Source organism: Passer domesticus, chromosome 1 (genome assembly GCF_036417665.1).
Source record: "Passer domesticus isolate bPasDom1 chromosome 1, bPasDom1.hap1, whole genome shotgun sequence".
NCBI classification, from domain to species: domain Eukaryota; kingdom Metazoa; phylum Chordata; class Aves; order Passeriformes; family Passeridae; genus Passer; species Passer domesticus.
The window spans coordinates 124,780,879-124,786,619 of NC_087474.1; the positions used below are offsets into that span (position 1 = coordinate 124,780,879).

Here is a 5,741-nt window from a genome sequence, read left to right on the forward strand (position 1 = left end):
TGTGAATTGATTGTTAGCATTTTGCTTTAGAGGTAGATTAATTAAGGTTGAATCATATGGCAATCCTTGAAAAAGTACTGTACATGTGACATCTAAATTAATGACAAATTAATTCATCACAAACAGGGTAATTACAATGAATATCTAATGAATTAATGATGATAGATCACTTATGATTCATGCATATATATCTATATATACACACACACTCACACACCAAAGATAGCAGATTTCCTTCTGCTGCGTGGAAAAGTGAGGTCTGTGATTTTTAGCTCTGGATGAGAATTCCTACTGGTTTTCAGTGAGATTAGCACTGTATTATACCTACTGCTGGGCAAAATGGAGGCAGAAACACTAGCTGAAATAATGGGTGGTGAGTCACTGTCAGAAAGCTGTGATCCTTGCTTCCTCTGCAATAAAATAGAGAGAGAAGAAGAGACATAATTTTGATGTATTTTCAAAGCCACTCTGGATGGACTTTGGACACTTTATTGAAGCTATGCAGATAGGATGTGGAAACTGGATGCCTAAATGGTGCTTGTTCTCTAGCAGCAGAGTTCTGGCTGGTGACTGGCTGGTTGAGCCAGGAGCCTCTTTTCAGTAGCAATCTCCCTGAGTTCTCTTGATAGCTTAGAGTTCTCTTGTCATTAGTTCAGCAGCCTCTAAATGTTGCCACTGCTTCTGAGTGAAGATGTTTTCAGTTTTAGAAATGCTAAGAGATAGCATACATAACCATGAACAAAGACCTGAAAGAGTTGAGTTCATCCTTATCTTCCAGGTCACAGACAGTTTACTTTCCCAAGATTTAAATTTCTTTTCCCTCTGTCATCTGACCCACCCCCCATCTCTTCTTTTAAAATGTAATCTAGACTTTTTCTTCCTCAACAACTTATATCTACCTTTGACTTCAAACCTTGTGAAAGTGCACATGACTTCCCTTGAATATTCCATCATTACTCTGCTATGGGGCTGAAATGAGGCACCTTCATCAGCTACCAAGGTGTTGGTCAAGGTCAGTATGACCTTTTCTGGTTGCTGCCATGGCTTCTTGCTATTTTCCTCTTAGTCTGTGACTACCAAGTCACCAATGATAACTCAAATAATCAATTTCTCATTGATTATTTTCACCTCAGATATCTTTGACTGTGCTTCCCTCCTTCTCAGCCTTTCATTTATGACTAATCATTCAGTGAATCTTTGTTATTTTTGCTCTGACTGTCGCCTGTTCTTTTTCCATTGCCTGGTAATCCCTTAGCAACCCATCCCCCTGTCCTTGCTGATAGCTCTCATGGCTGTCTCCTCATCCTTGACCCACTGCCTCCCCATTCTCTTTTTAGTCTTCCTCCATTGCTCTGACATTGCTGTGATCTACTCATTAACTCAGCTTTATATCAACTATATGCTAATTATTTATTTTATTTTCCTTCCTTCTCCATTACTGGTATGGACTGCAAGAGTGACACAACAGGACTCTCACCAGATGGTTATGACAGTGCCCAGACTCTGGAGGCCCAAAGGCTTTATCTTACTGCAGCTAAGCCCTGGGCTAAACTCTGCTCCTGGCTTTGAGCATTTACCCTGCATTTCAGAAACAAACCTCATGCCTGACACCAGGAGGGAATCTTCAGTCTCATAGCCTAGCTCTGATACTTTCTGTGCCCACTTCTCAGTTGTTGTTATGTCACCTTGTATCCCACTAGAGGAATACAGTTTTCAACGGTTTACATTCTGTTTCCTCAAGGACTCAATGTAAAAATTTCTCTGCGTATGCACACACATGGGTCTTGCTAGAGAGTCTAAAATTTGGCTCACCTTTTCTAAATATTACAAGAGGCATGGGAATCTAGGTAAGGTTAATAAAGGAAAACCACAGTGCCTCCATGACTTTCCACTACCTTGACTCCCTCCTCATTCTGGATGCAGTCTTTGAGCTCCTTTCAGAGCCATTTAAGAATGGCTCTGAAATATAGAAAATTTAATGGCTCTGAATTGTAAAAAAAAAATTAATTAATAGCTCTGAAATATAAGAATGGAGAAAATATTTTCTCTGCAACACTGAATTATTGTTTAAAAAAAAAAAGTTTCATTCAGCTCACTTTAGTACAGTTGGTCTGGCCAATAAAGATGATCTTTCTATTAGAAAAGCATATATTTCTGTTCCCTACTTTAAACCCTCTTGTTGCCATCTCAGCGTCTCCCATGTGTGTGTGTGTTCTAATACCTGATTCCTTTGTTTTGCCACTGACTCTTCTTGCCTTTCTACTTCACCTGCAGACTAGCTGGAGTAGAGTGCTTCTCCTTGCTTCTGCTGACCCCCTTGGCATTGTCTCTTTAGAGCAGAGACACGAGGATCTCTATTATAGCTAGTCTGGGAAAGACATACTTATGGCCTTGTGAGTGAATACACAGTGGCATTCAACGATACAATAGTTTTCATAGGAACGATTTCATCATATCGAACACAACTGAATTTACACTTGCAATCTTTGACCCATTTTTCATCTCCTCTTTTCTTTCATTCCTTCCCATTGATACACTTGGCTGACGCTCAGCAGAAAAGACTGTGCAGTAACCTAATTCTTTCTCCTCCTTTCCAGCTTTCATGTGATACCTTTGCACAGTGGTACAGCCTGGGACCCCCTTGTCCCTCAAATCAGTACTCCTTATTCAGCCACAATCTGGGCAAAAGTGTATTTACCATCTGGCAAATTATCTTCCTGGCCTACCACACCCACATAGAAAAGGGAAGGGAGCTCAAAAGGTCATCGGACCCATCACTTGCTCCAGGGCAGGATCAGCCACATCTACAGCATTCTCAACAGATGTTTATCTAACTTGTTCTTAAAACCTTCAAACACAGGAGATTTTCCAAGCTCCTCATGCAGTGCTCAATACTCCTTGCAGATTCTTAATGATCCTCCGTGTCCTCAGCTCTTCAGTTACAACCTCTCACATTCCCCCATTAAATTCAACCTGCTTATCTGCTCCTTCAAAGGCTCTGCACAGCTCTGGCTCCATCTGTCCCTGGTTCTTTATGAGTGTGTCTTTGCAGGGTGTCTGGGTGCCTTTGCCCTCTTACTGATTAGCTATTTAGGCTGCATATCTCTCCTCACTTACATTTTGCACCCTCCCATCTCCCTATCTCCATCTGTCTGGCGTCCCTTTGCCCAAAAATTGCTTCATCAGGCTTTCATTTTCACTTTCAGGAACTTTCCTCTTAAAGCTCTCTTCTTTTGTGAATAAGGAGGCTCTTGTCCACTTAAAATTGTGGTTTTTGAAGGACGCCCCCCTCCTCCCCACCCCCCATGCCCCCCACCCCCTCCCCATCCCAGCCCAGAGTTCCCATTCAGCCTGCCACCCTGTGCAGCCAGCCAAGTGGAGGGTTTTGTTTGCCTTCATTAGGCTGTAAACTCATTTTGGGTGGGGCTGTTTTCTGCCCTTTGTTCTCTGCTGTGTTGAATGTGCTGACAGCGCTGAACTCTCGATTATTAATAGCACAAACAAGGCTTAAAAAAGGATGGATCAAAGGGAGGAGAAAGGGAAGGCACAGGGAATATGAGGTTTTGTTTAAAGCAGTGAGGAAGCTTCAGGATAAATGTATCCTGTTGGGATGTGTTGAACACCTGTTAGGAAGAGGTTATGGATGAGATTGTTGAACAATCTGAATGAAGGCAGCCTCTGCATCTCCTTAACAGGCTCAGAAAAAAATCCATTCAGTGTAACAAGTCAACACTGGGCAGAAATTAATTTAAAGACAGGTGCACAGTCGGTAAATTAGTGAAACTTGGAAAGCAGGGAAGAGGCAAACAGAAGGCAGGAGAAGCACCACTGACCCTTTACCACAGGGTTTACCTGGATCTGGACATTCAAGCTTGTTTGCATGTGTCCACTCTACTGTACTTCTCTTGAGCTATACCCACTTAGTGATGTCACAAATACTGCCACAGTACTTTGACTTCTGAAAAGCTGAAGCACACCTTAGAACTCTTTCATACTGTGGTTCTAATGGTGACTGCCTGTTCCTCTGTGGGGAGCTGCTGAGCAAATGCATGCAGGGCTGACCCTACAGGAAGCAAACCTCATCCCATCACTGCCTTCAGAAGACCTAAGGATTATGATTTAGGGAGACCAAAGCTGGTGTGAGACTGGGAATAGTAAGATAACATGGGACAAGGTATAGAACTTTCTGGTGACATTCAGAGGGTGATGTCACACACTGATGAGAGGATCATGCAGACCACTCAGGGACCTCTAACTTCAGCCATGAGGGTTTCAGAGTCCTTATGCACCAGTCACTGACAGCAGAACAGAAGCACGAGGGCAAAATATCTCAAAAAGGCCTGTCCTATGGATCTAGGAGGGCCAGGAGCTCCAAGAAACATTGCAAGGAGTTCAGCACTGGGACAGTTCAGACCTGACACCCTCAGGAAGTCCAGAGGTAAATTTCCATCATTGTCTGCAATGTATGCCACACTATTCCAAATCTGTTTCTGTCTGCACTATCATTGTCAAACCAGATGTCAGTGGTGGGGTAATAGAAGAGCTCAAGGTCTATTATTGATGCTTTTTCCACCAAAGTCACACTTACCTCTGAAGAAATAAAAATTGTGCTGGGAATATCAGAGACAGGAATATGTTCATTGCCTGTGAGTAAGAATTGAAAGTTATGAAAATACTACTTGGCCATTATCCAGTCTTTGGACAGCCACCAATATCCATGTGGGATGTGCCCATTACAGAAAGTGGTGTAAAATCTTCTGGAGTTAACCTTTCTGGTCATGAGGATCAGTGTTATCCCACAGTAACTTGAACAGCAGTGGAATGTCTGCCTTCCTGCTGTTCGAGTGACCAGTGACCACATTGTCTGTTGGCTTCTAAAGATTGACCTGGATGAAAGAGCACCTGGAAAAAAGTGGTTGCAGCCACCTCAGTGTCCAGGGAGTGTGCACCTGTGTGGGTGAGATGTGCTGCCTGTGCACTTCCACCCCAGTGTCTCTACTGTTATTTGTTCTGTTAGGGTGTGCAGTGCACGGTGTGACACATGGATCAAGAAGGAGTGTGGGGGGGTTTCCTTCAGGAAGAGGAGGATTTAGATGGTTCACAGGCCTGACAGAGGCAGCAAAGGGGTTGCTTGGTAAGGGAAAAAAGCAATTTGGGAAAGTGCTGTAGTATACATATCAATCTGTCTATACACTATTATTATTATTATGAGAATTTATTAAAAATTTTCATTTAAATTTCCTGCCTTTTTATTTTAGTGAAGAATCACATAATCAGTAGATTGTGAAAGTGGGTGGGTTGTACAAACACAGACAACCCTGCCATTGTCATATGGGGGGGCAACTGATAGAAGCTTAATAGAAGCAAAAGGTTCAATGGGCAAGGACAAGTGGCAGGCAAGTCCCCCAGACTCCTGCACCTGTGAGAGCACGAGGCACTGGTGAGGAGGTGTCACCTGGCCACATTCCCTTCCCTCCCAAGAATTCGCTGACCCACCAGTCCAGGCAAAAGCCCCCAGTCCCTGCTTTGCCTACAACACATGATAAAAGCAAACCAGAATTGAAGGACTGTTTTCTCCCCCAGAGCACAATGTTTGAAATATGTTTTTCCAAATGAATCTGTTTGTTTGGGATAACTAAAATTACATTTCAGGTACTGATTTTGTTTTACTGGTCATAATTTTCACCTCAGTATTTTTTAGAAAATTATTTTTTCATCTCAGTTTTTTTGGTTTTTTTTTA

The 5,741-nt window shown here is 42.7% G+C and overlaps 1 long non-coding RNA gene across 3 annotated transcripts; it reads right to left on the minus strand.

The window, feature by feature from the left end:
* Nucleotides 1-484: 484 nt before the first annotated feature.
* On the minus strand, nt 485-4,133 carry LOC135289491 (uncharacterized). 3 transcript variants are annotated; one of them, XR_010352259.1, is made up of 3 exons: nt 3,853-4,133; nt 1,813-1,984; nt 485-678 (listed from the first exon to the last, which is right to left on the minus strand). It is a non-coding gene; the product is annotated as an uncharacterized LOC135289491 (long non-coding RNA). The 3 variants fall into 3 exon arrangements; XR_010352258.1 differs by having other exon boundaries at nt 485-681; XR_010352261.1 differs by having other exon boundaries at nt 485-746.
* Nucleotides 4,134-5,741: the final 1,608 nt, after the last annotated feature.